Source organism: Artemia sp. Qi Xiang Cuo, chromosome 11 (assembly GCF_049724085.1).
Source record: "Artemia sp. Qi Xiang Cuo chromosome 11, ASM4972408v1, whole genome shotgun sequence".
In the NCBI taxonomy this organism is placed as follows: Eukaryota; Metazoa; Arthropoda; class Branchiopoda; order Anostraca; family Artemiidae; genus Artemia; species Artemia sp. Qi Xiang Cuo.
The window spans coordinates 45,824,866-45,839,773 of NC_142804.1; the positions used below are offsets into that span (position 1 = coordinate 45,824,866).

General features: G+C 32.0%; 1 protein-coding gene across 1 annotated transcript in view; it reads right to left on the reverse strand.

The window, feature by feature from the left end:
- The window catches only part of LOC148947029 (WASH complex subunit 5-like), a 67,204-nt gene extending 52,589 nt beyond the window's left edge, over positions 1–14,615 (reverse strand). The window contains 2 exon segments of the mRNA XM_089096495.1: positions 927–1,039; positions 14,544–14,615. The gene's annotated coding sequence lies outside the window, so the exon portion shown is untranslated.
- Positions 14,616–14,908: the final 293 nt, after the last annotated feature.

A 14,908-nucleotide genomic window follows, 5' to 3' on the forward strand; every position in this document is an offset into this window, starting at 1 on the left:
AAAAAACGTGAAAGACGCCATCTTTCTGTCATATAGAAAAATGATGAGAGAACTTTGATGATATACTCATCATTGTTCTCAGACCGCTGATCAGAGCAGAATGATGAAAGACGTTTGCAGAAAAACGACAAAAGATGTAAGATCTTAGTTCAAAGATTTAACTTTTAAGCGTTTTCTGACAAAAGATGTAAGATCTTAGCACACTGATGAGTTAAAAAACGGCTTTAATGTTTTTCAGGGGCTGGTTTGTGGAAAAATACTATAGGGCCGTTTCTTTGCAATAATATTTTAAAAAAAAGATATTTATTATTTCTGCCAAGATTATAGTTTTTTTTTAAAAACTTATTTTTTATAAGATCTTAAATCCCACTAATGTTAGCAAAAAACGTGAAAGACGCCATCTTTCTGTCATATAGAAAAATGATGAGAGAACTTTGATGATATATTCGTCATTGTTCTCAGACCGCTGATCAGAGCAGATTGATGAAAGGCATTTGCAGAAAAACGACAAAAGATGTAAGATCTTAGTTCAAATATTTCACTTTTAAGCGTTTTCTGACAAAAGATGTAAGATCTTAGCACATTGATGAGTGAAAAAACGGCTTTAATGTTTTCAGGGGATGGTTTGTAGAAAAATACTAAAGGGCCGTTTTTTAGCATTAAGATCTTACATCTAAGATCTTTCATCTTTCTGCAAAGATTATCGTTTTTTCAACTCATCTTTGTTCTAAGATCTTACAGCTCACTGATGTTAGCAAAAAGCATGAAAGACGCCATCTTTCTGCAATATAGAACAATGAAGAGAGAACTTTGATGATATACTTTATCATTGTTCTCAGACAGCTGATCAGATCAGAATGATGAAAGACATTTGGATAAAAAAGACATTTGCCCTTATAATGAGCTATAAAAGGTTACATAATTACCTATGAGCACCAAGAGTAAGACCAAAATGAGTGAAGCTATGCCAATTAATATACCATAGATCTGATCTTCATACATTGAACCAATCAAACACTTTATCTGAGGATAAAGATAACTAAAACAAGCAAAATCAATGACAGAGCATAAGAAAAAACACATATAACATTAAATATGCCATTAGAGATGGACATAACAATGGTTAAGTCCTGTTTTAAGTTAAAAATGGTGAGAGATACAGTTTTATTTATTTATCACGTTATTTTTTCATTTCTAAGTCTTGGATGGTGTTTTTATTCATTAGGTGTCTTTTTTATAAGCGATTTATTGATTATTTGTTTCTAGTTGGTCATAAAAAAAATCGTTTAAAGAGCCCTGCATTGCACGGCCAATTCACTGTCATATTTGAATGAACTCCCTTTCCTTCTGTTGCTTCTTCTCTTTTTTTCTGCTCCCTATTTTTGTGAGCAGATACTTTTGCTTTCATGTGCTTAAATGATGGACAATTTGATATTTGAAAGTCTTGTTTCATGATCCCCCTCTTTTACAGGCCATGGAGCCTTTGTTTGGGACTTGTGATTGTGGTATTACATTTTTTTTAAATGAAGCAAGAAGGTATGTTGTAAAATTATGTGGCACTGAGTGGCTTGTAAAAATATAAGAACATATGGGTATGCTGTAAAATGTTCCATCAATATAAAGAATAGAAAAGTCACAGTATTTGCATGGCTTTGCACAATAAATCTAAATTCTTTCATATCTTTAAAGGGGGCTGCAGTTTACTATATTCATTTTACCGGCATTCTAGTGGTGAAGAATTATGAAGCCTTCAGCACTAGTGCTGGTGATGCTATGTATTAATTTATCAGATGAAATATCAATACCCCATCGCAAAAATCAAAATAAAAAAAATATTTAGCATGCATCAATTATTTTTAACTATGCATAATGTTGAGAAATCTGGGGAAGGTAAACAGAAAGGGTGTGCAGAAGCAGAGGATGGCTGGCCCTATATCCAATGCCATATTCTTTACCCTTTTACCTTTACCATGACATGTGCACCCTAGATATTGAACAATACCATTTTTTTCGGGGGGGGGGGGAGGTTCTGTTGAAAAATAACTTTTTTGTATCTTTATTGATGACAAATTTGCCATCTCCCCCAGATTTTGATAATTTCATTGTAACCCCCTGAATTTTTGTGAATTGACACCAGTGAGGGCCAAGGAGCTGTAAAGAATCCAATAAATGGAAATTGTCATAATGTAATAAAAAAAAGAATTTTGCAACTACAGCACTTAGTTCAGAACAAGGCATAATCTCAACTGTTTCAGGTATTTTTTTTTATATACAGAAATTAAACTCAGCAATTATCACAAATACAAAAGGAGCAGATATGGGAGCTTAAAAACGACTCCCATGTCATAGCTAGGTTCTTGATTATTAAAAAAAAAATTATTCACCAAATTTAAACTACTTTTACAGAGACTGAAAAAGGTTTATCATTTCAAATTCTACCTCCATCATATGAGCCCCTTCTCAGCTTTTAAAAACCCTCTACTGTGGTGGAAAAAATATGAAGTAGGGGGGAAAAAATAGCAAATTTATCTTGTAATAGAGGAATCAGATAGCAAAGAAACACTCCATTGGATTCTCTGCCCAATTTTCTTTCTTAAACAATTAATCACAAATGTTGTAATTGTATCCCAACCCCACTTTAATGCTTAGATTGACCCCGGGCTATATACAAACATTTAATGATTTTGCTAGCTTGCGTTAATGTTTGTGATTTATTTGCAATCAACAGTTGGTTCACAAAGCCAATTTGAAGAAAAAAAATCTTTTAAAATTGGCTAACATGAGTGTAGCCTATAGCCTAGAGCTCTATCTAGGTATTAGAAGGGGGAGGGCTTGTTTAAATTTGAATTGGCAGTGATTTTTTCTATTTTGGAGGAGTATTGAGCAAGGAAATAAATAAAATCAGGTAATGGCCAGTTACTAGGTAGCTGAAACATGTTTTGATTTCACATAAAAAAAGATTAGCTAAAGTCTACTAAAATTCAAGAAATATCTACCATTACAAAGCTCAACACATTAGGTAATTTAAGAATTGACAAACATTACTTATGTCACGATAATACAGTTTTTAATTCCCCAAAGTAGATTCATAAGTGTACAAGAAATAGTGACTCTAAAAAATAAATAAAAAGATAAAAACTGACAAAATCATAGTGAAAAATCTCTGTAATATGCATGAAACTACAACATACTGATGTGAAAGTTCACTATCAATTAATAATTTCTAATAATAATTCTGAATTTTGGGCCAAAATATAGAAATAATTCTCCAACTGTGTTCTGCAACAAAATTAAATATTTCTGCATTTGTTTTATTTATGGAAATAGTCTTTACAAAATATTCAAAACCTAATGCATAGATTAATAGCCTACTGCAAAAAAAGCAGAAATTTCTTTGTAGCTATGTAAATTTGTTGTAGAAACAAGTGTTTTCATTTGAAATTTTATTGACAAGATGTCAAGTGAATCAGTTGCTTGAGCTCCCTGTTTTCCTCTGCTATGTTGAAAAACAGGTTTCTTACACTCTTTATTAATTGAATAAATTTCCATTGTGTCTATTAAATACAAAGTGGGAATGCATCATATGTTCTCCCATCCACTTTAACTAGATATGGCAAAATGTGCATAATAAATTGAGGAATATTTTCTATGTTATGCTTAATCAGGACAACAGAATTCCCAAAACTAAGGCCATAGTTCAAATGGTCAGTAGGAATTTCACGCCTTGAATGCATATTTTCACATCATAAGGAGCAGACGTCATCAAATAGAGTGCTGACTCACATACAAGCTGTAATTAATACTTTTACTCAATTTTTGATATTAGCAAACCTGTGTTTTAAAAATAAGAACCTTTAATGTTGCAAGCAAACAGTGATAAAACCTTAAATACTTCCATTTTTAATAAAATTCCAGTGCCAATTTTTTTGTAATAATCTTCCACAAAGATGGTGCATATTGCAGCAAAGTGTTATAACTTTAATAGAATTCTCATTTGTGCTGTTCTTCTAATTTTTTGTTTTGGTGAAACAGGATTATATAAGTAATGAGAATTCTTCATATTCCAAGGAAACTTTAATAAAGGTTAAGAAAATGCACAATTTTGATAACAAGCAAAAAAAATGCAGCATACCTTACAAGATTTCACAATGGTGCAATTTTACAGGTAAGTACAAAAATTACACTTGGTGTCATTTTAAAACTGGTGAGACTTGATTGCTAACCCATTTATAAAGATAAAATTACTACAAGCTAGGGCACTGAAGAAAAAAGGTAAAATTAGGACCTTTCAAATCCTATGAATACTTATTTGCAACTTTTTAGGTACCTGCATAAAGATTTGAATTGTATTTTTTGGAACATCTTTGAGAAGAAAAAAGAGAAGAAATAAAGCTTTCAATTTCTGAGCATTCTCTTGCATAAGTAGCTAAGTAAAGAGATCATACACTATGTCACTTTGTGTATAATAAAGACCAAAAAATGTTGCCAAATTTGAGAAATGATCACCAATGCAGCCTATTTTTATACCTGGCAAGCACTCTATTCAGTAAAATTTAATACTTTGAACATGTTAAATAAAATTACAATCAGCAAAAAAATATCCCTTATTTAATGGACAATGAATTCAAAACCACAAATAACTATTGTTTTAACAACTGCAGTTTTCTGTGATAATGGCTGTTATAGTATTTTCTGTCAGATGCTGTCTGCTATTTACTGTATTTGTATGCATATTAAGTCATGAAGCATCCACTTGTGACAATAGAATGGGTTCCTTGAAAAAATTCAACTGCACCATTGAAAACGGAATTTAGGCCACTAAAAAAATATGGTCTCCAAATTTCCATATTTCAAGCATTGTTGTTTGTGTATTAATGAATAAAAAGAACTTTTTTGGTATATATGCTTTGCACAGGAAGTTTTGCATTACAAGAAAAATAGCTTTATATTACAATATAAAATTTAGTACATATAAAAAGGAAATTTTTGCCTATACATAGCTGCTGCTTGTTTATACATAACTCGTAATACATAGCAAATGCAATAAAGAGGTAAAACTATTCAATAAATCAATCAATTTATTAATACTAAAAAAAACAATTACAAACGTAATTTTTTTTTCATACTAAAATGTTTTGTCCCATCTTTTACAGTGCAAAAAGAAACATAGAATTGAGCAAATAACCAATTTTTTTTTATCAAGTGTATTCTGCATTGCTTAGCATAATTGAAATATTTCAACAAAACTTATTGGCCATCATGACATATGAACTTATGGCAAATCTAGACAGAATATGACAAATATAAAAAAGGCTGCATTTGCAAAAATTCAAGCTGTGTAAATCTGGTGCTACATACTGTCAGCCAGAATTTCATTGCTTCAATTAATCCTAAATGACATCTAGAATATTGTTATTTTGTAAAACAAGCTTATTAGGATAAATTATGAAACAAACAATACTGTTAAAAATCTCAACAGCTGCATATATTAGAAAAATAGATTAAAAAAGACACATAAATATGTAGAACAATGACAGTGTAGTGCTAGCAGTGCACACTTAGGGGGAGGGGGCAATTGCTTTCATCCTATACTTTTAAATATTCCCTACAAGTTTATTCTCTTCAAAAATCAAAACATGAATGCTTACCCCTTTGCTAGCATTTTCATGGATTCGTCAATTTTCATGGAAAGGTCAATTACTTTATATCTTTTTTGCTACCTGGGTTATGTTATAAGATAAATTTGCACCAACAAAGAAAATAAGCCATCACAATTGGAGAAGGGCCACTCTAAAGGAAACATCTGAATAAAATTAGATTCCCTATTTTATCCTTCTTTTCAATATGATAGCCACTATTCTGAAAATGTACTCTACCCCCTCTCCCTGATGGTCTAATATTATAGTCCAGATAATGTATTTATCTATTAATTCAATGAAACCATAGGTAATAGTTTCTTTGTTAAACTGGTTATTTTGCAGTCTAGAATGTATTTTGTCTGTGTTTCAGTGCATAAATTACCAGACTATTATTTGAAATGAGTTTAAAAAGTGAATATTAATGAAAGAAAACATGATAATTGGATTGATAGAAACAAGGAGCATATCATAAAGTTAGAGCCTTTCAGACCAAAAAATTAGCTTACATTTTCCCTTCAGACTGGTCATCTTACAAATTGCTACAGAGCTTACTCTCAAACTTCAGAAAATTATGCTCTTTGTAGTGTAAGAAATTACAATTGAAATAGAGTTGAAATTTGCTCAACTTTAGGTCAACAGAAACATAGAAACGTAATTCAGGGTAAATTTAATAATAATTTGATCATTTGTAAATTCATAATTAATAAATCAATATTAATTGTAAATTAATAAGTAAATGTAATAATTTGCACAGATTTAATTTTTATTATGATTATTAAGGTTTCATTATATAATAATTTTTATCTGATTTGATTAAATGGATTAAAAAGAAATGCATAAATGAAAAAAACGTGAGAAAAATTGAAAATGATTTTTATAGAGTAAATTTGTAGCATTGAATGGGGGCTGTGAGAAAAATTGAAAATTATTTTATTTATAGTAAATAAGATAGGAGTGAATGGGGCTCATTAATTTTTAGGGTAATGATGGATCATTGAGATTGGGGAGAAATAAGAAGTGAGAGTCAGGTTAATTATGGTGAGACTTTGCTTGTTGAGTTCAGAAAGATGAATAAATAATGACAAAAAGGAAGAAATTAAAGAAAATATGGACACTGAGAAGAATTTTATTTAAATTATTTTCTAACAAAGGACACTTTTGTAAAAAAAAAAAGATGAAGATAAAAAGGTGGCTGCTTTAGAAGGAATCTTGTAGCATGTGATCTTTCTGCCAAGTAACACGCCCTTCAAGAGATAAGAAGTAGTTGGCAAGTATTTATGTCTTGTAGCATTATTACTTGATGAGCAACCTACATCCTGGAATAAGGCATTTGAAATAGGAGCTGGAGACTCTGCTGTAGTATTTGAGGCATCACATTAAGTAATGATGTGATTGTGAAGGCAAAGTGCACATTCCACAATAATCACCAACTTCTCAGGCCGCATGATTATTTCTGATCTAAACAGTCTGATCCTTTGCACAAAAATACCAAAATTGTTCTCAATTAATCTGCAAACTGAAGGAATTCTATAACAGGAGTTCTATAAATAACTCTAAAATAGTTCTCATAGTTATAAAATTGTGAACCAGATTTGTAAGGGCATTGAAGCCTGATGTGCTTACTATCTATAGGACCTATGCAATTTGGCATTTTCCATCAGGTAAAGATCTGTATTGGAGTAACTTTTAGGTCTTCATCAGATGGATTAGCAAGAAAACTAGGAGAATGAATGTCAAAAATGGCCTGTGCACTCTTTCAAAGTTTTCAATACAGTAGAAATTCCAACTCTGAACTCATAGTGTAAAGTAATCATGCTGTTTCCTGTTGCTAAATAATCCAAAGTCAAGGCTAGGCAAGTCTCAGGGGATATGACTTTTCTAAAATTTGTATTTTTCTTTGTTATTTATGCTTGCACTTTACTTATCAAATCAAAAAATTCATTTCAAGTAAAGTGTAAAAAATTCATGAATTTTTCATTATTTTCAGTTAGGAGAAGCTCATTAAGCAAGTTTAACTTCACTACTTTCTCTCTTTTATTGTTTTCTAGCATTGGATGCACCCACTGCTTTCTTTTTACTAACCAGTATTGAACACAAAAATATGCTATTCAGGCAATATATTGATAATCCTGATGCTCTTGGTACACAATTCAAGAATTATAAAAACACTCTGACAACCCTGCTTAGGAAAGCTAAACAGGCTTACTACCATAAGCAATTTCAAGAAGCAGAAGGATTGCCAAAGAAGACATGGGCACTGATAAATGAATGCCTGAATAAACAAAAAAATAATACGTTTCCTGAGAAAATAACCAAGCCTGATGGAACATCTTCAACATCCCAACAAGAAGTAGCCAACACGTTAAATGAATTTTTTGCATGCATTGGAGAAGCAACCGTAGAGGAAGCTTATGGCCTTTCAACTGTCGTCACGGATAATTACAAAAAATACTTACCTTTGCTGTCTTGCTCCTCTATGTTTCTGTCACCAGTCACTGAAGACGAACTGCTGAAGATTGTTCAAGCCATGAAAAACGGTCACTCCGAAGGTCCAGATGGGTTGTCAAATTACCTCATGAAGAAGACCATCGATCGCTATGTTGGCGTTATTGCACACATCGTCAATTCTTCATTTAAAGATGGCATCTTTCCTACTGCCTTCAAGTCGGCGAAGGTTATACCCCTCCACAAAGGTAGCAACCCCAAGCTGCCTTCAAACTACTGCCCTATCTCTATTCTCTCTGCTTTTTCAAAAATTATGGAGTGTTGCATCTACAACAGACTGATGAATTATCTGACTAGGTCTAACTTCTTCAACAAGTATCAGTTTGGATTTAGGCCTGGGCACTCAACTGAACATTCTATAATGGTTTTGCTACAATTTTTGAATGATGCGATGGACCATGATGTGATACCAGCTACAATATTTGTGGATGTAAAAAAAGTGTTTGACACAATTTGTCATCTGATTCTTCTGGATAAGCTTGACAACTGCGGAATAAGAGATAATGCTCTCTTACTCATCCAGTCTTACCTCAGTGGTTGGAATCAATTTGTGGATGGAGGTGCAGTAAGATTGGTAAAACCGCCATGTTCTGAAAAGGTAGGAGTACCACAAGGTTCAATTCTTGGACCACTACTATTTTTAATATATGCCAATGACCTTCTGGACACTATCACCAATGATGGACTTGCTGTACTATTCGCAGACGACATAGCTAATTCTGTCACAGGTACAAATGAATCATCCGTCAGAGAAAACCTCTGTTTTGGTCTAAAGAAGCTATTGCAGTGGTTTGCTGACAAACTCATGGTGTTAAACTCTTCAAAGACCCATTTTATCATCTTCTCTCGAATTTCACATGCCATACCATCAATTTCCCAAATATCTGTCCGTTTTAACAGAGAACTAGTTACCATTGCCAGGAAGGAGTCTTGTAAGTATCTAGGGCTAACAGTTGATGAAAATTTATAGAAACTTCATCTTGATAGGCTAAGGATGCAGCTAGGAAGGAATGTGGGGTTACTGCAGCATCTAAAATTCCACCTCCCTTTCCCTGCTCTTAAGTCAGTTTATTATTCTCTAATCCATTCTTATTTTAATTACTGTCCAATTGCTTATTTAAATACTTTCAAATCTCTTATTAAGCCCCTTCAACGTCTTCAAAATAATGCTCTTCGTATGTTTAAAGCACTCCTTCCTTCCCTATCTTTCCTCCCCGATAAATCCCCAACTAAGAGTCTGTATACATTTTTAAGTATATTGCCAGTTGATTTAGTCATTACTGCACATTGTGTACTTTTGAGACTAAAACAAATAAAATAATTATTACCATTGGCTTTAAATTCTAGCACCTTCTCTTTATTTTCTTTTGTCCAGAATAATTATTGTTTAAGAAGAAGTTCCGCCAAATTACCTTGCCCTAGAATCCGAACTGAAAGATCCAGATTTTCTCCTTAAAAATTCAATAATAAAGTTCTTAAATATTTATGAAAGTAATATAGATTCACATTTTTCTATTCCAGTTTCTAAAGCTAAATTCAAACTATATCTAATAGGTAATTATAGATAACTATTTATTTATTTGAAGTCATGTTGGCCGGTGCTATTGTTGATAAATATTTAATTATGTGGTAATTTATTGATTTGATGTGTGGGCTGTGGGTTCAGTGTGGTGTCTCATTTTCTTCCCAGTATGTCTAGTGTATTATCATTTCTTTTCATCATTTGTTATTATTATTATTATTTCTTTTATTTATTTTTTTAGGGTGCCTGTTTTTGAGTATAACTCACTGTGTAGCCACCCTCTGTAAATATTTTTTTTCCATTGATTCATATTGTGAAAGTGTTATTTTGTCTTGTAGTGATTTAAAGAAAAATGAAATGAACTTGAACTTGAACTTTTCTTTTGTTTCTTAGAGCCACTGGCATTGTCAATTTGCTCAGAAGCAAGTAGTGCTAACACAATAACTAAAACATCATCATCAGAATTATTATTATCAGTCATGTTGAAAATTTTAAAACTAACTGCCAAGTGAGGAAAGTAGTGACATTTAAAATAAGAAAAGGTTTGTTATGGAGTTTTTAGTTACTTTAGTCTGGTGGGAAAGTAATTTAGTCTGGAAGCTTAGCTACATAAAACCATAAACATAAACTAGCATAATTCTTAGGTTTTAGTCTGAAAGAACCATTATAATTTCACTATTTTGGTGCTTCTTTTAGTTTTTATATATTCCTAGGGCTATAGGGTAAAGGCACCAATGATTTGACAGTGCAATTTCGGAACCACTGTCAAAATTTTCCTTCAAAACAGGATAAATCTGCTTAGTCATGATGGAACACAATTTCTTGAAGCCTTTGTCACATTCTGACAAAGCAAAATGTGGTCACTATAGGCCTATCCAATAAACCCATATAAGAAAAGAATATTCAATTCAATCAGCTTCCTGTTTTTGACACAAAATGAGCTCCCAACAATTTTTTAGCTATGTAATGTTCAAACTGTCATTACTTGGTTATTTTTTGGCAAAATAAAAGTTGGGATCAGCACCAATGCATCAAGATACATATGATCTTCTCTTAAATGTAGCCAAATTGGCTTTTTATTGATGAACTGAAGTCAAAATGGCACCTAATATTATATTGACAAAACTACGTTCCAAGTGTCAAAAATGCTTGTCCAATGTAGTGGAATACCAGACCAACTAAAAATATTCCTTTGGCCAAATTCAAATGTAGATATTTGCTTTTATTGAGATTCATTTTTTTGAGAATATCTTGTAGTAACCTTGTTGAAATTTTTGACAGACAGCAATGGACCCTATTGAAATATAGGCGACTCTGTCAAAACTTTAATGAACATGTGAAACAGATGAGGAACAATTGGTGTTAAAATTCAAAGGTCTTTGATGATTCATTTGAATGAGAGATTTTGATGATTATCATTTGTAATAATATTTCACATGAAAAAAACATTAAAAAAAAGTGTTTTTTTTATTCATAGTTTTACTGATTTTATGCTAGATTTTTCCATTATCTGAGGAACTGCTGCTTTGCCTCATGCTATGTTCATATTTTTAAGCATTTGACTTGGTTGATCACAACACCCTAATTCATTTATCACTTAATAACTTTGAAGTAGACCCTCTCTTGGTAAATTTTATATATGTTTTTTTCAAATAGATCCCAAGCTGTAAAACACAAAATATTCTCCCTGAACCCCTCCCTAATTAGCATGGAATTCCTCAAGGAACCCTGTTAGGACCACTGTTATATGTAAAATTGATTTGGTAAGATTCCCTCAAAGGTATTAATATGTGGATGATCTGCTGATACTTGAAGTATGTCATAGAACTATCAAAAATGACCCCATCAAAGTCCTACCCATGTTTTGAATAAATCTAAGAATTTACATATGGAAGTGGATTCCCCTAAGTAAAATATAATGACAATAAACTTCTTAAAACTCCTAAAATCCACTTGCATTTTCAGAGACCCTATCCCAACCAAAATGCTAATGAAACATGTTAAACTCCTTTGTGTCACAAATTTCTAATAATCTTAAGTAGGATAAGCATATTTCAAGAATTCTGGACTCTCCAGACAAAGGATAGTCAAAGCTAAAAAATTTAAAGTGGATTAAATTGGTAGATTAACTTTGAAATGGCTAAATGTTGACAACATTTTCACTCTGAACAACAAAGAAATCTTTGCTGAGAGAAATTGGGCCATTCCAGATAGAGTGTTTATAGAGAGACTTATATCACACATTATATTATAGAGACCTAGGTCACACAATTACACTCCATATGATTATCTAATTTTGTGCCTATGCCTGAGGCAATTTTTTCATTTTTTTTGTTCTGCTATTTCAATAGTGTTTTAAACATTTAAAAAAGTTGAAGGGAAACACAGAAATAAAGTAAAAAGAAAAGGTATGTTGAATCTACCAGGATCTGCCCACAAGTGTTCCCCAAGTATTTTGACATGTATTGAATTGGGTTCTGAGTTATGTCAAAAAACAGGTAACTTTTTGTTCTGTCAAATTTGTAGCTGAAAATGCTCACATTTAAGAAAATCAGACTTTTATACCCTTTCTGATAAAACTTACAACTTCTAATCAAATGGTTACCATATATTTTTAGATATTTTTCCTACATACTGAAACCCTTTTCAAACCAAAAGTCTTTAAATTAAGCCTTCTGGAGTAGAAAAAATGTTCTTTTTACAAAAACTGTCAAATCATTGGTACCTTTACCCTATATTAGACTATCAGGGGGAGGTGTGTATTTTCACAAAAGCATTCATGATGTTTGGAAATAAAAAATAAGAAATCCAATGCTTCTACTTTTATTTTGTTAAGATGTTTCTTTAGAAGAACCCTTGTCTTACAGCTTTATCAAAAATAATAGTCTACAAGGGGAGTCCAGACAATTTATTAAGTCAATGCTACCAAATTAATTTTGGATAATAAACATTGTCATCTTATCCAAAAATAATTGCAGGCTCTCAGATTCAATTTCTCAGAGGAGGAATATAGGCTGATCAAATGGGATTAGACAATTTTAATGACTCACAAGATATGTTTAATATGCATATTGTATGTATAATATGTAGGTTTTTACTTTACAACATAAAAGAGGTTTAGTTAATAGGTTTATCACATTACCTTCTGTTATTTTTTGCTGTTATGACCATTTCAAAGAATATTTTGGTAAATTATGCACTCAATTGCACACAGAGGTAAATTGAAGTCTAAGAAGATGACTGTTTTAATATAGGAGCTATAATGTATGACTGGATATCAGTCTAAAGTTACGCCCACCCAAAAGGTATTAGTCTATTTTAAAATTATGTTAACAATTTTAATAAGTCTTTTAACTTAATCCCCTCTCCCCCTTAATGTGAGCATATATAACCTAAACCATATATTTCCAGTAAATTTTTACCAAATCATATTATTGAGTTATAAATAAAGTGAATGTACCACTTGATGCCTTTTTTTATGCTCTTTACAAATATAATAACCATTTTTGTTGGAAATGAATTTTAGCCCCCACCCCTATATATACCAATTCAAGGTATATATTTGCACATTAGGGGGGTGGGAGGAAAGTTTAAACTTACCTCTCATTTATATCAGAAGTAAAATTTACCCCAACCCCCCTAATGTGTAAACATATACCCTGAGTTGTATAAATAGGGGTGGGGGTAAAATTCATTTCTGACAAAAATGATTATTATATTTGTAAAGAGCATGAAAAAAAGGCATTGGGTGGTATATTCACCTTATTTGTAACTCAATAATATGATTTGGTAAAAATTTACCCTATTTCCTACATATTTTTTGATTTTCTTGATGCTTCTTTCCAGCCATTAAATCAATTTGAACAAAAGAGTGATGTAATCAAGAAAAAGAAAAATGAATAGAAAATATACAACTTATATATATTTGTGCATTAAAAAGGAGGGGTAGAGTAAAGTGATTTTAAGAATGATATAGCCTAAGTGAGTAGCCTAGGCTATTTTATGACTTTTTAATGTTTTCAGAATGTTATAGGCTACTGTTTCCTTAGTTTGACTAGCCTATGCCTAACTGCAGATTAAGGTCTATGACTACACTGGTGTATTGGAGGAATAGAAAAACTACAGTTTAGAGTTTTTTTGCCATCTTGAAAAGCAATTAGTGAACAAAATTTGGTAAATATCTACCAAATCATATTATTGACTTATGCATAAAGTGAATACACCACTCAATGCCTTTTTTATGCTGATTACAAATATAATAATCATTTCTATTGGAAATGAATTTCAGCCCCCCTATATATGCCAATTCAGGGTATGTATTTCTACATTAGGGGGGGGGGGGGGGGGTAAAGTCTAAACTTACCTCCCATTTACATCAGAAACAAAATTTGTCCCCACCCCCTAATGTAGAAATATATACCCTAAATTGGCATAGCCTATATAGGGGGGGCTGATGAAAGATGATGTTTCAAAGCACCTACCTCTACTCTTTCCCTCACATGAGGACACTAGCCTTTGATAACCTTTAACAGTAATTGTATGCCACTTTAAAAGTAAAACCTTGCAAAACAGGCTAACTTTCTGCTCAAATGAAGCATGGCCAAGGTAAAGTGCTTTAAGCCTCATATCTGCTCAATTTCTGGTTAGGCCTATGTAAGGTCTAAAAGATCCATAAGTCTTTCTCTTACATTTATAAAGAAAAACACTTCATAGCCTAGCCAATGGCTTAGGCTGAAGATCTTCTTGAATAGGCCTAGCAGGAATTATTCTGTCTAAAGCCAAAAAACAGATGAGCACCTCAAAATGATATTAAAAAGTTTTTGTCAGAACTTAGATAGGTATAGATCTTTCCCGTCGTATAAATAACATTAGGCTACCTATTGCTTTAAATATCCCCCACTCTTTAAAGAACATGGATTCCTCGTTCTTTATTTTTCAACTTTTTTGCGTAGCCGGTAGGGTTGCCAAGTGCCAACGTCAAAAAAGAGGGCAAATCAAGGCCAACAGACAGTGCATGTTGTTAAAAGTGTGTGCAAGTCAAAAAATTTGCAAACATATTATCTTTAAATTTTTTAAATGTATTTAATAAGAAGTTAGGAAATCAACCTCTAATTAATAAGTTACATAAGGATTATCATCCTTATTTTTAGCTTAAAAGGTAATGTTCTGCTTGAAATTTACAAATATTTATTTTGAGTGCTTAGATATTTTACTGAACTATATTTGACTGCATCCATTGTTT